This window comes from Chroicocephalus ridibundus, chromosome 9 (assembly GCF_963924245.1).
Source record: "Chroicocephalus ridibundus chromosome 9, bChrRid1.1, whole genome shotgun sequence".
NCBI classification, from domain to species: Eukaryota; Metazoa; Chordata; class Aves; order Charadriiformes; family Laridae; genus Chroicocephalus; species Chroicocephalus ridibundus.
The window spans coordinates 47,759,738-47,781,992 of NC_086292.1; the positions used below are offsets into that span (position 1 = coordinate 47,759,738).

General features: G+C 38.9%; 1 protein-coding gene across 14 annotated transcripts in view; it reads right to left on the reverse strand.

Moving 5' to 3' along the window:
• Positions 1 to 7,403, reverse strand: part of MEGF11 (multiple EGF like domains 11) — a 283,386-nt gene extending 275,983 nt beyond the window's left edge. For 3 of the 14 annotated variants that reach the window (XM_063347294.1, XM_063347304.1, XM_063347300.1), the window contains exon 1: positions 6,102 to 6,889. The gene's annotated coding sequence lies outside the window, so the exon portion shown is untranslated. Of the gene's footprint in view, positions 1 to 5,482; positions 5,503 to 6,101 lie in introns of those variants that run through there. The other 11 variants (XM_063347296.1, XM_063347302.1, XM_063347303.1 and 8 more) reach the window with 7 other exon arrangements.
• Between the last annotated feature and the right edge of the window lie 14,852 nt (positions 7,404 to 22,255).

Below are 22,255 nucleotides of genomic sequence, written 5' to 3' on the forward strand. Positions count from 1 at the left end.
TGTAAAATAACTGATTGGCCCTGTTTGGTTGATAAAATGCCTACCTGAAATATGCAGAAAAAGGAAATTAGAAGAGAAGAAGGGATGAAGAACATCACTGCACTGGACATTTTTACTAAGTTTGAGAAATGGTAGGTGTTATAACTTTAATGGTTTTGATTTGCCTTATCCATTTTAACACAGAGAAGTTAATACGATTTCAAATTAATCAGCCAGCACTTCTTTAAAGTGATATTTACAGCTTTTACATTTAAATGAAGGCAAACAAAAGTATAATTTATGCTATAATAATGACATATAAAGCATCATTGTTTTAATTCTTTAATAGAATTAAGCTAGCTGAGGCAAGTAGATAAAACTCCTTTGAATACTGAAACATTGCCATAGTTTGTCTTGTCAAGGCTCCTGCTTCTAAGAATATTTATGATTTTACCGTTCCTTGAGAACCATAAATGACACAGCATGTCAATGAGACAGTTTCAATCTCAGTCTGGATATTTCCATCCAGAAGTAGAGTATAATTCAGTCTCCATCCCCAGATAACCCCAGCCTTTCTCCTTATACTGCTAACAAAGGGCTTAATACTGGACTTCCTCCTGAGAAACAAATTCTATACCTTGTGCTAACCCCCATGACTTCGCCAAGACTGCATGGAATGAAAATGAACGCAGCATTTCACTGTGAATTAAGAAAGCACGAATCAGACCCCAGCGTACAAAGTGCAACGGCAGTTTTCTGGAGTGACTGCCTGTCAAGTAGGTACTAGACTATGATGCACAACTCATTTGACAAACCGAGTGTCAGTGAAGTCACCTACCAGTGTCCTATGCTGCTACCAAAAGCATGTTGGCTGCTAAATGACTTTACATTCTTTTTTCTTTTTCTACTGAGCTTATTTTAGAAAGGTTGTATATCAATCTGGAAAGTGCTGTGAACATGATGTTATCATAATGGTACCATATGCCAGTCGACTACTTACAAATCATCCATGCTTCCCTCACTTGGTAGATTATAAAAGCATGATAAAGAATTTGATTCTCCACATGCTTACACTGGCTTTATATCAGTGTATTTCCATGTTTTACACTGGTAAAAAAAAAGGGGAGAAAAATCTGTACCAAACCTTCTAAAAACCTTTAAAGGCTCTTAAAATGGCTGCGTCAAATGACAGTTTTTACTATTCAAGTATTTGCCTCAAAAACAGATGTGAGTATTAAAGACTCAAATCCTATGAAAAAGTAGAATATGCTCCCAAATGACCTTATCTAGCCATACAATCTATAGAAATAGGTTACATCCTCTAACTGAAGAGATTTGGAGCTTTTCATTTACCTTCCTGGTTTGGTCCCTTAAGGAGGTAACTGTGAATTCCAAGACTCCCCTTCATAGTATTGCTATAGCTTTTTCCTACCTTCTTTGTTCCAGAGAAAGCAGATTTGCATGTGTTCATGACACTCCATAAACCTCGCAAGAAATCATGTGCCATAACACTTGTGATAAAAAAAGGAGGTTAACAAAAGTCTAGTTCTTAACAAGGCATCCAAGACAAAAGGTTAAAGAAAACTTCAGCTGCATATCTGAACTTAAGACAACCTAGACCCATTTCTACTCATATCTACCAGCTAAATTAAAATATTTAATTAAAAAAATAAAAGATTTGTTCACAAATTTCAGACTTGGCTAACCACTAAACTGCCATATTCTGGCAGTCCTCTGGTGCCTTTTTAACTCTTTCAAGTGTTCTTCAGAGTGACTATTAGTGCTCATAAAATGTGTTGGGTTGAAACACCTAGAAGATTAAGTATGTGAAGTTAGGGCACAGACCTATTCTCACTTGGCTACTGTATCTAACTCCCCTTCCAGGCAAAGCGTATCTCTAGCACTGAATCAGATTTCAGGCTCATGCCTATTCATTCATTAGCCTTTATAGTCCGGCTGTTACTAGGAGAAATTCTCAGCGCCAGTTTTTACTGCGAAGGCAAGTTAGGCCTACCAGTTCTGGTCTTGTTTGCAATCTGGTGCAAATGGATGTGCTCTTCTTTCCTGCTGCATTTCTGTGAGCAGGCTAAGGGGTGACCTTCATCTTATATCTCTCTCCCTCCCTCAGAAAGAAGCTTTCATACAAATTTTAATACTTTCCCTTTAGAGCAGCAGCCAGACAGGAGAAACAGCCTGAAGGGCTCAGCACTACTGTTCACATACAAGTGTTTGTAAACACACTTATCTTAGAGAATTCTGGACTTGTCTTTGAACACCCTGACCGAATACCTTAGATTCTCTGGGCTGCAGCCCACTGTTTTCCAGCTACTGAGTCTGATCTTCACAAGGGTGTGGAATATTGTCTCTTCATGAATTTGGTACGTAATCTTTAATTCCTAAGGTAAGGATCACATTTTGCAATTCTTAAACAAAATTCCTCCTCTGTGTATGCATACACCAATTGTACATCACTCAAAGGAATCACAGAGAAGTATCATACGGCAGAATTCATCTGGCAATCCTTAAAAACGATTCTATCTGGGATTTGTCTCCTTTGAGAGTAGCTCTTTTAATTTTCCATAAGCTTTTTCATCTCTCTTTCTTTAACATACAGAACTTCCTCACTGAGGTTTCAATCAGTTTTGTGCAAAAAGTACCAATCGCTACTGCAGCACGGTCAGCCTGCACAGTACAGAACAATGAGGTTGGATTTTTTTCATCTTTTCCATTAACATCTGAACAACCCTTTCTAGGGGTAACTCATTTATTCACTATGGTAATTGTAACTATTTTCTTGATCCCAGGTTTTACATATTAATCATTTTTAGTAACATGTGAGACAGTCAGGGAAGGACTCGGTTGCCTAAACATGGATGCCAAGTGCTATTTGAGACACCCTAGGAAAACCAAGATATCTGTATAGGGCACCAGATACGACGTATGTCTCACAGGACAACTGAATGCTAGTGGACCAGCAAGTAGAGACCAGGTAGGATATCCTAGAGAACCTAAGATGACTGTGAGATCTGAATCCTACCTGCAGCTATAGCATGGTCTAAAGTCCATCACCATCAGCGGAGAAATTCCCAGCGTCTTCAGTTTTGAATTGGAACAGGACTCTGACTTCTGCAATGTCACAGTTTCCTTTCCACAGATATGCAAGGGAGAGAGGGGCAGTGTAAGTAACCCCACACCTCCCAGCTCTGCTAGACGCAACCAGAATTGACATATTTGCATAAAATGACAATAAAAACCAAGTGTGTAAATAGGTAATTCAAATCCAAAGTGGTACAAATGGATAAAACCCACCACACACTCTCTATGCACTTGGAAGTACACGAAGGCCAACAGCAAGCATATATGTTGCAATATTTAAAATGTAAAGACTAGTGCAGGCACCATACCTTCACACTCCCCACTGCCTACAGCCCCTGTGTTTCAAGAAAAAGAGCTTGTAGCTTTTATATAAGTAACTGTGAACTGTATAAAGTCTCCATTTAAATTCCCGCCCCAGAGATTTGCACAGCAGTAATGCAAAAAGTAGTAATTATATAGAAGCTTTTTAGTATGCGATGGTATACAGCACTTCTCTTTTTAAGCTGAACAACCAAAGTAGTATAAATACTATATTTAAATAGTAGCTCAAACCACATGGTTTTGAAAACAATAACCAAACACATGCTTTGCAGGAGCACAGAATTAGAAATGATTTCACAGACAAGGATAAAAGGTTTGCAAGAATTGTGATCACACTACAGAGAAATAGTTTATACAGCCTGTACTTGAAGGTACATTCACAGTTCCAGTATAATTAACTGTTTTCAAAGATTTATAGTTTTGCTGTATGCATTTGCTTAAGTATGAATTCTGCTGCCTAGCATTTAAAACACGATGGATTATTCAAAGTAAAAATGGCTGAATGCCCCATTCATAGTAAATATGCTTACAGACATGCAACTTATTAAAACAGAACACTGGCTTCTATTTGATAGTTTTGACTATTAATGCATTTTTAATTGGAAAAACAGGAGATCAGATTAGTGCTTTTTTAATAAGTAAAAAACAGGAGCAACATAATCCATTTCCAATATTGTATATTTTACCTCAACCAAATAATTTTTTTTAACTAAAATTACGGAATTTTATCAAGTAGATGACAGTGACTGGAAAGAAAGATAGCACTGAAATTTTATTTTGTACAATAGGTAGCCATCACATGACCATTTTCAATCTTTCCTATGTTGAAACTCTTTCACCATAAAACTTTCTCAATTCTGTAACAAATTTACTCAGATATTAACAAGAAGCAGAAAGAAAACTAAGTTCAATAGTTTGAACATTGAAGAAGGCTCCAGAGGTTGTTAACGTCAAATAAGTAACTCGTGCACCTGCGTTGAAACTAATTTTGCAAACAGCTATCACATGTGCTTCTCAGTATCTATTGTCCTAAGGCAAAGCCAATTCAGATGCCTCACATTAACTTTAATAGACTCCAGGCCAGGTCCCATGAATGTAAACTTGCTCATAAGCTTTTGAAAGACCAGATCCTCAGTCTGTAAAAGCAATAAACGTAAAACCAAATCCTATGATGAGACCATTTAGTTGGTTTACTCACCTTTATTTAGCACTACCATAAGCAAGGCAATACATCTAAAAGAATCCATCCATCAGACATTACTCTGGGAAGGAAAACTTGTGCCATTTAATAACAAAGTGGACATATAAGGAAGGTCCAAACAGAGAGAGGGACAGAAAAGCTCTAGCTGCACTCTAAGAGAAGTCTAACAGAACGGGAAGGATTCAGACTGAGACTTGGATATCCCAGAAGAAATCTCTATAGAATTAATTAACCCTGTTAATGTGAAATGAAGAGACATAACATTCAATCACCTGACTTGAGGTTTCTATTACCAAAATACAAGACTGAGCATGATCAGGGGGCAGGGGTCTCCCCCATTTGACAGGATACGGAAGGTAGACAGACTGCTACATTCTAGTTAATTTGTATGTTACATATTTATGTTCTAAATCAGGAGATCATAAAAATACTAACTGTAGACTTCCTTTTAGTTAACTCTGGACTTTCTATCTGCTGGGGGGGAGGGCGGGGCTAACCCCAGCCTTCACAGTATTCTGTGATCACAGAGTTTGTCTAAATCTCTGACTCCTGTGATACTTTGAGATGTGACTGTCTTGGTTTCACAAGATTCCAATTCTCTGCCCACCTCTACCTGGGCCAACCAGATGCCCAGTGCTTGCAGATGAGTATTATTAAACACTGGCATCAGAACTGTGTGCCGTCACCTGAGGATCTCAGCTGAGCCTTGAATTTGTGAGCTGATATCCTGACACTCCCAAACTTCTCCTTTGTTAAGAACCACCTGGCTAGGTGGCCAGAGTCCTTCCTAGGCAAAAGAAGGGAATGTTTGGCAGCAGCGAGTAGCACCAGCGAGAGTGAGATTCCACCAACTTCCCAGCCTTAAGAAACCGAGGCATCACTTACACTCTGCATCCTACAACTTCTCCCTTGTGCCTCTCCCCACACCAAAGATCCTCTTCATCAGGAGCCCCGTTAAGCGCAGGCAAGGGAAGCCGCTACGACCCGAGCAGCGAGGCGACAGCCCGACACTCCGCTCGCCCGCGCAGAGCAGCAGCCCGACGACGGGGACACGCAGGGACCAAATCTGCCTCCCGCAACCAGAAGAAAGTTCGTGCCGACACAACACCCCAGTAAACCATGCGGTGGGGGGGCGGCTTCTGAGGGAAGCGCTGGTAGAGGAGAGTCCTAATAAAGCCGTAAGATCTCACCCACGCGCAAGTCTCCTAGATCACCACTTCCAAAATCACCAACAAGAACCCAAAGAAAGATCGAGGGAAGGGACAGAAATGGGAGGCTGAAGAAAGGCTGCCTCCCCCCCGCCTCATCCTTGATGCCCGGGCAGTTCCAGGAGGAGCAGGGAAGGGGGCTTCCTCCCTTGCAGCCAGAGGGTGCAGAGGAAGCTCCTTGCCCCGCAGCAGCAGCACCAGGAACAAACGGGGCGTGGGGGGCCGCAGCTGCAGTCACAGGGGCTCCGGTGCCCCGTCGCCCGCAGCGCCCAGCCCCTGTCCCGATTCGCACCTACCTCGGCGGGACCCGGGGCCGGAGCCCCGCCGTGGGGGTCGGATCCGCGGGGCTGCGGCGGCAGCGCGACGCTGCGAGAGGCGGCGGCGGGAGGCGACGAGCGGCAGCCGGGGCTGCAACGGCCGAACCGGGGCTGCTCGCACGGGTGCGCCGCGCTGGTGCCGCTGCCCAGGACGGGAAGGCGATGCTGCTGCGGGGGACTCCGGGCGCCTCTTTGGCTCTGTTAGGAAAGTTACCGCGGCCACACGACCCACCTTAAACCCGCCTCCCCGCAGGACCCGGGGGAGGGGGAAGGAGGAGGAGGGAGGGAGGAGACGGGGGTGGGGGCTCGAAGCCGTTCATTTCTCAGCGCAGAACCAAGTCACAGCAGCATCTCTCGGGCTGTAGCTCCGGGATGCAGGGCTGGGCGCACCGGTGCAGCCCCGGCTCCCGCAGACGCCGGGCTGGGGCTGCGCTCCGCTCCGCTCCCCCTGGATTCTTGCATTTACGCGCGGTACCCCGGGGCCAGCTTCAGAGCGCAGAAACTTTCCCGTTTCCTGCGGCGCTGACGCTGGTTTTTGGCTTATTCGTTCGGTGATGGTTGGTTTGACATGTCGTTATTTATTTAACCATTTGTTGTTCGGGGGAGAGGGGATCTAGTCCTGAAGCCTTGGGGTTTGTTTATGTGTTTTCTCCGCCCGAGTCAATTTAAATACCTTAAATAGACTAAAAGGACAAAGAATCAGACCGACACGCCGGCATCCCAAGGTTGCCGCCCGAACAGTGCATGTGGGAATGAGGAAGCAAACTCTATAGCTGAGGCAGAAACACTTGGTGGCTCAGCGTAGGGTAGGAGATGGGAAAAAAACAAGTCTCCCTGCCTCCTGCAGATGAAAGAAGGGGATCTCCAGAGCAGACACCCATCAAACTCCACGGATGTGCTTAGCGGGAGATCATGCAAACTTCTGGACCCATTTCAAGGTGCCTCGGTTTGCAGTTACGCGCACGCACGCAGTTGCAGGAGCATGCAGACATAGGAAAACAGACGCAGCTCGCTGACTGCCTAGAGCAGCCCCTGGATGGAGAGAAGCTGGCTAGAGCTGATATCAGGCAAGACTGAGGGGATGCTAATAGAGAAAAGCACGATGGAAAATTTACCTCTTCTCTAGCATCCTCTACCGTCCAAAGCTTCTGCCCTCGTATTGTCAAATCGGCTGCACCACTGCTGCTTTTTAGAGTGAGTCAGTGACACTGGATGCCCAGAGAGGTATCAGACAGGGAACGAACTGCACCCCATAGTTGCAATTTTCTTCCTGAAAGATGTACCAAAAGTTATAAATGTATGATGGTAAAAATCATTAGACCAAAATGCTCATGACAGGTGATTTGAACAGCTAGCTTAGCTCCTAGCCAGCAATCATATGCTTGCACAGTCTTTTCAAGATGAAATGCTATATTTGTGTTATGAACTATTAGTGATTATTTTCTAATTAGAATAATAAAGTTGGCTGAGTTCCTGCTTTTTTTATCATCTCAGTATGTAAGAAACGTAAGACCAAGTCCCTTGTTGATGGGAACCAAAATGGCTAACAGAACTTATTTTTGTTGTAGCCACACCATGAATCCCTACATTGTACAATATTTTATGTACATATGAGGCTGCCAAAATCCTTTGTCCTGCACTGTGTGCTTCTTGGTAACATGTCAATACATGGCCACAGGTGATGGTAGAGTTTCCAAATGGATAAAGATAGTTTGGGCCAGAATTGGTACACTGTTTCCGTAAGGGACTCCCTGCAATCTCCCTGCCTCCCAAAAAACTTCTCCACTCCCACCACTGCTTCCGTGCCTCCAGGTTTACAACCTTTCTCTTGCTGCCTTGTCCTGGTTTGCAGCCTTCCCAAGCTCTTGCACCAGCCACCTAAACCAGGAGAAGGGGGCAGTGGAGAATACATGTGTGCTGGAGTGACTGCTGGCTTCCCCACCTCTTTTTTTGCAAACCCAGCTCTCCGCTCTCTCGCTAGCTCCAGAAGGCTATTTTTCTTCATTAGCTATGGTTAAGGCAACCTAACCAGGATGTGCAGCACCACTGGTACCTGAAATGAATTCATCCCCATCTTTCCCCATTAGAAAAAAAAATATTTCTAATTATTTTTACAAACATCCTAATAATGAATATCAATAATAAATTAGCAATCATGTTTATTTATTAAATTATTTTCAATATTTAATACAATTTAATAGAAGAAATGTGAACTAGATTCATTGAATAAATAAAGATAATTAGGTTTTGTTGTTTGCATAAGAATATTAAAAACACCAGTTGCTCTATACTGATGGCATTGTTTTTGATTCAATTTTGCCACCAGTTTCCAGTTGGGGAAATACTTAGCCTCCCTGATTTTTCTTTTTAAAAGGTAAGGCGCTGTCTGAAATGCGTGGAGACAAAGTCAGTCTGCTTAAAATAAATTAGGCCAGCTTCCTGCTAAAAAATTTTTTTTTACCTTTTTTTTTTTTTGTCCTTCAGAATTCTCTTTAAAACATTCAAAAAAGAGTGTTTTCTCAACCTATGACTACTCTGTACATCAAAAAAGCCCAAGATACTACAGTGTTGTATGGCTGTTTACAGATGTTTGAGACAAAGCATTCAGCCCAGCTCTTCTTTCTCATGTAAAATCCCATCCCGCTCAGCAATTTCATTTGGAAAGTGTAGTTCTGGTATTCTCTGCAATATGGTTGTCTCCTTGAAGGGTAGTCGACATTAGTAAATGTCAATGAATCTGGCTATGGATGTGTTTTACATTTGAGGGTGACTGCTATAATACTCATTTATTATTGGTCTCTATTTAAATGCAGCCTCCCTCTAAAAAGGCATTCAGTATAAACAGCATTAGATTGCATCACACTGATTCTAGTTCAGCACTTCTGTTTTTAAAATGCACAGTTTACAAATAAAGATATAAAAAGAGTGTTTGGCTTTTTTCTTATTATTGTTGAGTCAATGAGTCTAGCCTAGACTTATAACTCTATAAACTTAAGCTGAGTCTTCAAGCTTAGCTAGATTCTTTCATAAATCAGAATGAGTTGTTGAAATTCGTAAGGACAAAGTAACTCTCAGTTATGGGTGCACAAACGTCAGTTTGATGAAATTATATCTTTGGTTATCTCCATGCAACCTGAGCACCACCATGAAACTGAGAAAAAAACAAACATAAAAAAAAGGCAAGAGTGCATTACAAGAGTGACTCTGCAACAGAAAACTGCTTAATAATTCTGCTGATAAAATGGGAGACAGGAAAGAATTCATTTCCCTCTCCCAGCGCTCATCTGGGGTGAGAGAAGTTTAAAGAAATGCAGCTCTTTCATAAAGGTAAGCAGGTATGTACTTCAGTACAGACAATGGAAGTCTGAAAACACTGAAGTCACTGGGAGCTTTACCATTGACTTCTGGGGGAGGCAGAATTTTACCCTGGGAGATCTGCTGAGTAAGAAATGGCCCCTTGTAATGCATTCTCTTCAAAGTCAAATCACCTTTCAAGAGCATTTTTACTGCTATTATTTCCTTGCTTCTACATGTCCAATTCAAAACTAGTTCCTATCCACTTTTTCATTTTCCATATATTCTTTTTTTTCTTAAAGGAGAATTGGGCCTCAGAAAATAATGGCATACTGAATCATGTTATTGTTTGTAAAAGCATCAGTTTTCAACATAGTAAAATTATTACACATTTAATATTAAAGCTCAAGAAATTAAATATGCATAATTTGTGTCTGAATGAACAAATTATTATTGAAAATAATGCTTGAAAAAGAAAACCAAAGCTTTTCAGACATAACATGAATTTTAACTTGTTTTTTATAAAACCAATCAGGGTTTTAGTGTATGCATCATTCCGTTCCCTGCAATAATATGCTGTCTGTGCAATCAGTGATGATAAATGGTACATAATTGTAAACTTGATATTGGTTTTCAATATTGAATTCATCATTCTGTCCTCTTAACACATATTAAATACTTTAAAGAATTTATATATTTGTTTGATTTATCTGTGATTTTTTTCCAATATGTAAAATTTATTAGTTTTCTAGTTTTTGAGAAACTTAGAGTAGACAACATCATTAATAATACTGAATAATAGTGTTGGCCTCATTTATGCATGCCTCCCTTCTACCAATACAAAGTGTCCAAATCAAATACAAACATATTAGTTGTAGGCAGTGTAGAAAATACAGTCTTAACGAGAGCCAGTTCTGCATGTTTTGTTTGACTTCCCTGATCTATCCAAATAATGATTGCAAGAATTTACTCTCGTTTAAAAAGGCAACGCCTGCATTCACAGGACTTGCATTTCACTTTATTCTATGTCAGAATTGTTGACTAAGCTACCAAGTTTGGAGAAGTACAATACCTCAATCCAAAGGATGAAAAAGCTTAGATATCCTTCAGAGTTTGGGTCCACTGCAGAGACAACCTTAATTTACCCAATACGAGGATTCACTCAAAAATTGTGCCAGTACTCTTAATGAACACGTAATGAAAAAAAAATAAATCAGAAAACATTAATCCTGCGTAACACTAGCAAAAGCATACAGAAGCTATTCATCTAACGCAAATATACACTAGGCATGTAGGGCCAGATTCAATTGTGTCAATTGGATTTTCCATTAACACAACTTTTAAGTCTATTCTCCATACACAAGATAAAGGGAACTCAAAATGAGTTAAGAACTGGACAGTGACTAGGGGTTTTGTGTAAATCTTACCTTATATGATGTCAAATTCTGCTCTTAATCATGTGTGTATGACCATCATTCTTAGTAACTACTATTTTTCATAATCAAGGTATCTCCACCGGACCGGGGCATGAAATTATTTTTTGTTTAGTATGAGGTAAATTTAAAAATAAAAAAAAGGATTCAGTAAGGCTGAAGAAAATAATTATGCAGTGATGCAAATGGAAGAAATAACAATCATTCAACTGAACTGTAGCCAATTACTTCAGGGAGAGATTTGATCTACTAAGAAAAATAGCAAAAGAAAGTCAGTTGTACACAGCTATTACTCCTTTTATTATAAAGGAAACAGGATAAAAAACCAGTCTTTCACAAAATTTACAAGTGGAACTCCCTGCTGCAGGATAGCCGCAACAGATTTGCTCAATAAAAAGATCAGCTATTTTGATGAATCAGAATAGCCTAAGGAGTTAGAATAGCTTGGGTATGTTACAGTCTCCAAGCTTCATAGCAAAAACGGTTTGCATGGCACAGAAAAGCAGTTTCAGTGTGTAATTCTATACGAAACATATCAGGATCCTCAAGTACATGCCAGCAACAGGAATGACATTCTGCCTCTATTTGAAGCATGTGACACTGGTAAGTAAGTTCTGGAGAAGGATATGAAAATAGATTGACAATCACTCTACAACACCTACATTCTTATTAATGTTAATGAGAGTTATGCATATGAACTGAGAAGCAAAGAGGCCCCTCACAACAGAAAAAAAATATGAAAAGCGGCATATATAATGCATAATTAATAGCAATGTCATATAGGTCACCGGCAACTATTGTCTTTCGAGTGAAAATGCCTATGTGGCTAGCCTCAAAGACTAGATTTTTTTCTATCAAGAAAACATATACTGCAACTGAAGCAAGAAAACGATTGCTTCCAACCGCATCTTCACCTTCTGTTTTTGAGAGCTAAAGGACAATTTATCTGTCAGGCTCCTGCGTGTCTACAGGACATTCCTCTTAGTACTGGCTGAGGTAGAATCAAGGGTATGGGAGGAATTTAACCAATTCTCAACTTTACATCACCAAACAAGCATCTACAGGTTGAACATTATCAGCTGTATTTGTAATTGAGTTAAAAGCTGCATAGACTATTACCAATCTCTTGAATTTGTCCAATCACTCAGAGAGCCATTATTTAAAGACTATACATCTACATTTCCTTAAATTGAGGTTGGACCAAATTAGAAACCTACTGGCACTGATGTAAAGCAGTAATACTGCAAGAGGTCCTCTGTGAAGAAATGTAGTGATATTAAGCACCAGAATTTCTCCTTCACCGAAACCCAGAGGCTGTAACAGCCATGAGCAAGTACAGACCAAAAAAGGGGCATAGAATCAGCAGCTAAAGAAGAATGCTGATTCTCTTCATCTGCCTACACCAATACAGTGAGGTCCCCCAAAGTTCTGCTCCTTCACACAGAAGGCCAAGAGACTGCTCTCCCTTAGGAAATTCCCCTCTGGACAAAGCTGACCAGAATTCCAAGTGACAGCAAACCAGATAACAAAGTTAAAATAAGGATTGAAGCAGATAGAAATTCATGTGGTCGGCATTCTGAGACAAGTCCATATGATACCTTCATTTATACCTTATTTACAAGTACTTCTAAATATGCTGGGGCAAATTTATCATCAGTCTTAGCCAGTTATCTTCAAACAGCTGTCTCCAGGTAACATTAAGGACCGAACTTAAATCTGTATGAAATGTACTGTTACAGCAATTGGCATTATTTGGACAAACTGTGGAACACACATTGCTCTGCTATGTTTCTATCAAAAGAATTTTTGAATTCCCTGGTCTGGTATTCAGTGAGGAACGGGTTTTATTACAGAAAGAAGAGACAAGCTGAAAGAAGCTGTGAATTTATCTTTATGATAGATTTCTGCATTAATTTTTACCCTGAAGTTTTAGGAACTAGTTGAATGTGAATACTGAATATAAACATTCTCTTAACTGTACCCCTTTTCTATGACCATATTTAACTCTAGCTATTATAATTTATTTGCATAAAGGTAGCACCCAGAGTTCTTTATCAAGACCAGGACTTCATTCGATTCCCAAGTATTCACATACAGTCCCACTCAAAAATGCAAGCAAGAGTGAAGGCAAAATAGAAGAAAAGCAACTGCTTAGAGTTGCAATGACAAAACATAGAATAAAACCTGGGAGTCCTGATTCCTAGTCCAAAACTCTGCCAACTGGGCTTGTGTATCTCAGTGCCGTGGTCTACTATCTTCATCTTCAACGGGCTCAGCATGGGAATTTTGGAAAGAGAATAATCTGAATTTTTATCTGTTCTGTGATTTTTCGTTACTGTTTTTATTCATCATTGCAGAGATAAGCAGCCTACAAAGCTAGTCCATTCTGCATAAGGCCTTATCCTGTTGGAGGGACATCTAAAGATACACCTTTAGATTGATTGCAATGACTATTGGACTGGACCACAGATTATTTTGCATCACTTTCCTACCTGCAAAAATTGAAATAGCATTCCATGAGCTGATTAATATTAACTTTTGTACAGAATCTAGGCCTGTATTGCATATGCTACAGATATGAAAATTACAATAGACATTTTCAAATTTTGGAATTTCAAGGAATTATGTTCATTGACATTTTAAATGTCAAAAGAAAACAAGCAAGTCTCAGCAGAAATTCCCACAAGTTTCATTTCAGTTTTCAAAGAAAATCTAAGAAAGCTTGGCTGCAAATATTTCTTTCATTTTCATCCAGCTCAATAGGCATTCATAGAATTTAAAAAGTCAGGATATGCCAGAAGTTTATTCGCAAAATGACAGCATGCCGCAATGCATTTATTTCTCTGTTTTGCCACTTTACAAGGGAAAAAAAAATATTTCTAAGATATTTTTGGTAACATATGACTAAGTAGCAAAATTAAAACTAGGAAATTAATAACTACATGGCATTTCAATCCCATCAACTCTAATCAACATAAATCCATTCTAATTAAAACGTGTAAATCCTAAGGATACCAAACAGATAGCCCTCTATTACAGGGAGATGGCAACAACAGGTACATTACATACAAATGGAAAGTATGGAAGTCTCTGAAAGAGGCAAAGATGAAGCAGTACTAAAAGTATTCCTATATTTTTAGAATACCATTAGTCCCCAGTGATCTCTAATTGGCGAAAACAAACATAAATTTTGTCCTTTAAAACTTAAAAAGCACTTTTACAAGCTAAATGAAGTATCTGAAGGAAGTGTACAACTTCACAGACTGAAAAAGGTTACTAAGTTTATCACAATCATCAAACCAGAAATAGTACAGTGATGTGGAGCATGTTCTGATGAGCATGATGAATAACACACATCAGTTTAAATGAGAATAGTAGAAATTATGTTAATTGCACCAGAGGCTTTGTTTCAAAGTCAAAACATTATTAAGTCTTGACTCTGTCTTTAGGACTTGATCAAAAGCCCATGAACATTAACAAGAACCTTTGCGCTGACTCCCTTGGGCCTTGCACACACCCTTTATAGAGCAGTGGAAAGGTACTGTTCCCTGGCTTCACACATCTTAAACCAATTGAGGAAGGTCCTCATCTCTCCTATATTCCATTCTGTCTTGCACTTAACAATTGGCACCAGCTTTTAAGTACATAACTATGGACGTCAAATCCACCTGGTTCTGGTAAACTCTTCATGTTATACTGAGGTCAATAGTTCCTCTCCTACTACTGCACTGTCAGGTAAAGAAAAGGATCCGGACTTAACTTGCGTGTATATCATTTGTACACATCTACAGCAGCTAATACTGATAGTTTGGGCTTTAAGGGGAGAACCCATCTTCACTCAGCTGTAAATGAGTTCTTTAAAAAAAGGCCTCTTTTGTCTATTGGTGGTTTTTATCCACAACCAGCAGAGATTAAACAAATGCATTTGCTTGGCAGGCAGTGGTTGTCACCCTGCCAATTAGCTCAACAGGAAGCAAACAACCTGCTGACCTTCCTGGAAAAGCAGTCTCTCTAAGGCAAGCAAATGAGATTGTAGTAGGGGCTGCAGCACAGACAGTTGTTATTATCATATATCATCACAAACTTATTCTACCATTGCCCTGGAATTATGGCAACAGTACAGAACCACAGAAGTATAAAGCTGGAGGGAACCAAAGCCGTCATTATGTCTAGTGGCTTACAAACCGTAATTTATGAAATCATAGTGAGCATTGTCTTTGTTACGTTTTCAACAAACACTGACACTAAGGGGGTCTGGTGGCCTGTAGAGAAGTCCTGAGAGCTGACAACGATTTGATAGACTAGAAAGCCTGGGAAACACTGATTTGATTACTGTGGCAAGGAGCAAATTACACCTAGACTACTCCTAACAGACAATTTAACTTTTTCTTACAAATTTCCAGTGAATGATATTCCACAATCTCTTTATGCAAACCATGCCAGAACTTACTATAATAATGTTGTTCAAGAATATTTAATACTAGTTGTAGTTTCCTTTTCAAAACCATCAGTTGTGGTTTAGGTTTAGGGGTTTTTTCCATTTAATGAAGTAGAAGAAAAATGGAACATTGCATATATAAATGCTTGGACAACATTAGAAAAGCAAGAAAATAAAATTAATCATTCTTCTTTGTCCTAGCCTATTGTGATGCCCACTGGTACTAGCTTAGTAAAATAACTACTCCTCCTATGTTTTCAATGTGAAGCAACAGTTATAATTAGCCTTTGCTTTAATGCTCCAGAAGCAGCATCTGGAACAGCAAGAGGACTTTGGTGAAAAATGAGGAAGGCAGCTTTTTTAAGGTTCCTCAGCTACAAGCAGGCATACTCTTCAGGTGAAACTTTCATCTAAGTCTCCCCTGTACGTCATACTATTGGATCAAATAAATAGCAGAAGCTGAAAAGTAGGCTGAGATAAAAATGTGTTGGGACAGAGAAAGATACTTTAATAGATAAAAAACTACAATCTCTTTTAGAAAGGATTTGTCCACTTTGTATTTCTATTGTCTGAAATCAGGCCTGAATAGAAGCAGCTAACTTGATAAAACACAGGCAAAAAGAATCATATAAGAAAATAATGGAAATGCTGTTACAGACTTTTGTGAGTATAAATAGTTTCGGAAATGAAACTGTCAAGCCCAGCATCTGAAATGCTGTAGAAATAAAGTCATTTTTATGGTCAGCCTGCTGCAACCACATAAACATTCTCTAATTCCTTTCACAGCCTAGCATCTTGTAATTTTTTTTTTTTTAATTTGACATATGGGGAGACATTAGTTGGAGACTCAGGGGGACAGAATCTGAGAGAAGCAGACACGAATCAAGGGAAGATAAGGAACAGAAATCATCAATGGCAGATATTAAATTCCAAAAATGAAACTGAAGGGACAGGACATACCAGAAAAAAAAAAGAAAAAAAAAGAGGGGTGGTGAGATAAGCTGGAAAATAACACACCGAACTCAATTTTAAGCAAAAATATTACATTGAAATAATCCAAGATTGTCCCTCCATCTTCTTATATGCTTCTAAAGGTATAGGCTGTCATATCTGAAAAAGTATTCATGTCACCTGACTCTAAATACAGAAGTGTTCTGCCACAGAAACAGGTCTGCTCTTTTGCCTTCAGTTTGCACCAGCAGAAAAACTTCCTCTTACCTGCAGCTGCACTTGATAGTCCAACGCGTAGAACACCTCCTCACACTGCTGCTTTGTACTTCCCCAGTAGCACACATTACATACAGCACTAGAGAAAGAGTGGAAAAAAATTTCTAAAATAAGCATGAACATGAAAAATAAAAAGAATCATGCAGTCTCTCACTAGATTAAATGAGCACGTTGGTATTTCATGGGCATTCTGATGTCCTTCATGTGCCCAGAAAGTTCTGCATCATATCAGCTGCCACATAAAGTAGCTCCATTTCTAGAGCTAAACACAAAGTTTTCTGAACAGGATGTGCTAAAATGCTGTCTTATTACTGATCTATATTTATAATATCTTAGGCAACCCGTATCAGCCTCTTTACACCAGGAGAGCACAAGCTCAAATGGTTCTGTTTGGACCATGCGTAGCAGCAGCCACTTTGTTCCCTCTCACCTAAAGGAAGAACACGCAATGTCTCTTTATATTATCAGTTTTACAGGTCTGGATTGAACTCTGTGTGGGAAGAAGATCACTATAGAGTGGGCAGGGCTGTACCTGAAAGAGTATTCATATCACCCATTTCTAAGCACAACAGTCCTTCTCCTTGCTAACTAGAAAGAAGCTAGGTCAGCCTGCCTCCTTAACTTTGGATATTTACCTGAATTGTTGAAGTTAAGTGATGTATCTTACAATATCCATGGTGAATTATCCCTTTGGAGGTCCTGGGGACAGTCCAAGGTGACAAGACTGCCTGACTGTGCAACCCATACTGGTGTCCTCAGGGAAACCCTGTATCCTGGTCCAGACTATTTAACAGAAGAATAAACTACCAGTCCAGTCCAAGGTTTAATTTCTTCCTCTGACAATATTTTTTGTATCTTGTTTTTCCTTATCTTTTTATTAGCTCATTACACTATTTCCTCATTGCAATGGCAGCTCAGTCTCTTTCAGAAATTTATAAAACATTATGCTACCTGCTTAATATCTTCATAAACCAAAATGAAATCTACTATTTACAGTCAAGGGTGATGAATCTTGTCAAGATTCAGTCAAGAGAATGGGCCTGTGGCTCAAATCCTGGCTGAGCCACTCAGTTGGCATGTGACCCCAGGCAAATAATTTGATCTTCTTTGCTTTAGTTCAAGCAGTTATAAATTTGGCTAAGTAGCAAGACCTTTCTGAAAAGCACTAGCTTTTGACCTCAGCGTGCATGAGTAAATGCATCTCCAAAACCTCAGGCTGAATGATGCAGCAAATTCTTTTTTACTTACCTACCCCTAGAAACCATGCAGTTGCTCACGTAACTTTAACTCTCCAACATAATAGGGAATTATGACACATAAATGTTGCGCTATTTAACTATAGTACAAAGCTTATAGCCCATATTTTAACACTCTTTCTTCATTCAGAAATTACAGTAAGCAAAGTACTACTGTAGGCTTACTTGTGAAGGCTATTGCAACTTGGTCTGTTAAAAAAAAAGTAACTAATTATATTATTCTTTACTATTAGGTTACAGATCAATTTTGTTTCTATATTTATACAGATCTGTAATGAAAATAATTCCTAACTGCCATCCAGGAAAACAAAAAATGCCTCTTCTCAATTTCATTTTAAGTTCATCCCTCCAGAAAGTTCTAGGAGGTAGCTTAATGTATAAATAATACAGTAGCTAGGACTCTTTAGTCTAGAGAAGAGAGAGCTCAAGGGGGATTTTATCAGTGTGTATATAGTCCCATCAGAGGGAGTAAAGAAGACACAGACTCTTCTCAGTGGTGCCCTGTGACAGGATCAAAAGCAAGGGGCAGAAACTGAAAAACAGGAAATTCCACTTAAAACTAAGAAAAAACTGTTTTCTTGTGAGGGTGGTCAGGCATGAAGATGTTTCCAAGAGAGGTTGTAGAGTCTCCATCCCTGGAAATATTCAAAACCCAACTGGACATAGTCCTAGTCAACCTGCTCAATGAGGAAGGTCTAAAGACCCCCTGAGGTCCCTCCTACGCTCAACTATTCATGATTCAGCTCACAGAGGGCCAGGTGAGATAGTGAAGACAACATTGGTGTGCACTAAGCTGCAGAATCTGACACGTCAGCCGCAGTTATTACCCCATCACATTGCTAATGTGATCCAAATGTGATCACAGGAGATGTCGGACCATTTTGTCAAGTATTAACATGTAGCACTTTGGCAGTTGTATCAAATGCTTGGGACTTAGAGGACAGTTACTGATCATCTTACTTTTTCTTCATTTAGACCTTATGGATCAAAGTGGTGGAGAAAAAAGAACCTTAAATACATATCCTGCTCCCATGAAAGCAAGCAAAGACAAAAGGTGCAACTTAGCAAGCAGGAGCTCAGCGTAAGTAGAAAATAAACAGCAGCTACTGCTTTTTGCTCTCACAGCTGATGATCCAGATTCTTCCCATCACTAGGTAAGCATTTTTTCCATGTAGGTGATTCCAGAGGGATAAGTGGAGTTCCTGAGACTAGTATGAGCAAGGCCATTGCAAGTAACGTCTCAGCGTTTAGCAAGGGATGATGGCCTGAGTTTCTTTGACTCCACCGCATTTAAACTCAGTAGTTATTACCACAACAAATAAGTTTTTAACTAATTTGAAAAAGGAACAGCCACATGGTGAACACGCTCTCACCTAGCAGCACTCTAACAGAACCATTTTAGCAATATCAAGAACAAATTTTGCATAATGACTGCAATATGAAGTCATAACAAAACTATCTAACATTTGTGATGAAAGCCTTGAGGACAATGACAAAGACACCCATTAATAAGACATTCAGTGGCAGAGTATACCCAGTAGAGTTGGGCAAATACTGCAATCCATTTCCCTTGGATATTAATTTGAATTTTTAAATGGGTTTCTTTTGACTGTTCACATCCCTTTTGTGCTCACTTTCCATGAATAGCAAATGAGCTTTAATAAGGGGAATAATCATGAAAAACACATTTTAAGCTTGAACATTTGCCAAATGAAAACCTCAAATTGCACAATCAATGGTTAGCAGTGCATATGTCATTTTATGACTTGTACACCAACTTCAAAATATTCACTGTTGGTCAGTTTTCACACACTTACGGTAAGGAAACACAAATAATATTACATACAGAACTGGGCAGCATAGGTTAAAGCATTACTGTATGCAATTAGGTATACCTTAATTATTTTCTGGCTAAGATTTAGTTCTTGACAATAATTATGACAAAAGAATGTATTTTGAAATTTTGCATTTTTTGCTTTGTAAACAATTTTAAAAAAATAGAGTAAACTGTTATTTACCCAGCACTGCTAGGCAATACAATTTGCCAGAGGACAGAGCAGTTATGGGTATAAAATCTTTACTCGTAGCCTTTTAGTGAGAAAAATATAAAGCACCTAAGATGCACAGCTGCAGACCAGAAATACAGTATGATATATTTTCCTTTAGTTTCAATATACATCTCTGAGCTCTCAAGGAAAATCTTTTGTATCTCATTTGTAGAGCAAATCACAACAGCAGAGCTCCTCACAGGTCAACCCCATTTAATTTCTTATGATAGGAGCCTAAAAGGAAGTGAATCAGTTTCACCGAGAAACTTCTCCTTGTGATTTTGAAAGCAGAGTAAAAAAAGTGACCCCTGCAGTTCTGTTTTCTATTTACTGTGGCATATAAATAGATAAACCTTAGAGCATTATATTGTGCAGCACTGACCCCAAGCTTGAGATAGATATACTATAGGCAGCAATCCCAATTTGGCAGTGGGTGGAAAAAGTGACCTGTTAGGTCTTTCCATCTCTAACCACGATTGTACTTCAAACCATGCAAGAGCCACTCCAGAGGCTGAAGCACACAGAGCAGCAGCATTTCAATGTAAAGGCTCCAACCAAATCAAATGCATTTTGATGACAAAAAGATTGATAAGGTAGACTCCTCCTTTAATCCACCTAAATTGTTTTCATAATTTCTAGCATAATGAATATAAACATATTTTATGAAATCAGAAATACTGGAATTCACCAAATTGTTACCATCTACAAATAACCTAAAGTTCCTTAATCAGCTAAAGCTTAACACTCTAATGATGTTAGTATAAAGGCTCTTTTCCTTTAAATAATATTTGAGATCTCTCATCAGTAAATATAGTAAAAAACCCGGAAGAAACAAACTAAAGGTACCGAAAGAAAGTGCAACAAAATAGTATACAACTTTGCAATGCAGTGATGTAGTAAATATTTGAACTGCATCCAAGGAGGAAAAGGGTGGTGGGAAGAAGATGAAACGCATACTATAGCAAAAATCAGGTACTGTGATAAATGAATTGCTTTTATGCTTCCAATAATTGTAAACATCATGTAGTTTCATAGTCCTGACATGCTTGAAGAGATCTGCAAGCCTTTTTTTATTTTATTTTTTTTTATTACAGAACAGCATCTAGTTTATTTTGGAGAAGAAATTTGTCTAGTTATGTTATAAGCAACTCAAAGCAGTTTGTTCACAGAAGCTGAAAGGTTGAATTTTAGCCTATTAGACACGGAAATAGAAGCAAAAGTTACCATTTCAACCCAAAATCAATTAAATAGTGTCTCCCAGTGGTAATAACCGGTATTGCAAACTTAAAAGTGCTAAAATGGTTGACGACTAACTCAAATCCAGGGAGAAAAATCGGAAGCCTAACAATGCACAAATACAAGATCATTTTCTTTTCACTAAAATAAAAAAAACATTAGCGCGTTCTTTTTAATGCTGTATAAAATAATTTTAAAGCATAAATGGGTTAATATCCAGGTAATTATAGGCCTATCAATCAAAGTGCAATCCCAAGCAAAATAACAAAAAGTCTAATTGATATGGGATTTGACAATAATAATTGAAGGAGAGAGATATAGTTAATGACAGCTGACAGAGGATTACAGAAGATAGACCTTGTTAAAAAAAACTTGGTATCTTTCTTTGATAAGACTATAGATTTCTTGAGTAAAAGCAATATTGCCACTGTTATATTGCTAGGAATTTGACATTACCACTATAATTCTGCTAGGAATTTAAAGCTTCTGGAAAACTAGCTGTTTGTAGGCATATACACAACTTTTTTGAAAGCTTCAAGTCAGCATGGCATATATTAAATTGACTAAGTAAAGTTTAACTAAAAGGTGTTATAATTAAATGTTATTTTCAGGTTTCCTACAAGGGTCATTGTGGAGATTTCTTTTGCATATTTTTGTGACTGGTGCACCAGACAGAGGACAGACCACTGACCTAGATCACTTAATAAACTGGGTTCCAGCAAAAACTGTATATAGATAAAAATTAAGTTCAAGTTTAAACAGCAAGCAACAAAGGATGTAAGCCATGCTTACATAGCAGGGATCCTGTTTAGGAAGTACTGACTCCTAAGAATATTTGAAAATAGTGATAGATGAATAACTGAACCTGAGCTCTCAGCACAATGCTAATACGAAAAAGAAAAAACAAAGTCTAATTCTAAGTTGCACAGAAAGGAGAACAAGAAGTAGGAAGATTTTTCCACAGTGTCTGTTTCAGGCCATGGTGCAGTTTTCAATTCTAGTACACACAATGCAAGGCGGATTTTAAGCAATGGCATTTTATTCAGAAATAAAACACAAAAAGATTAAAGAGTGGCAAAACAGGAAAAATGAAGAGTTCGACCTGTTTAAGTTATCAAAGAAAAAAGCAAGAGAGGTCATTAGATGACAGTGTAAAAGCAGAAGAGCAAAAGAAATTTGATGGGAGAGAGCTTTCCAATTT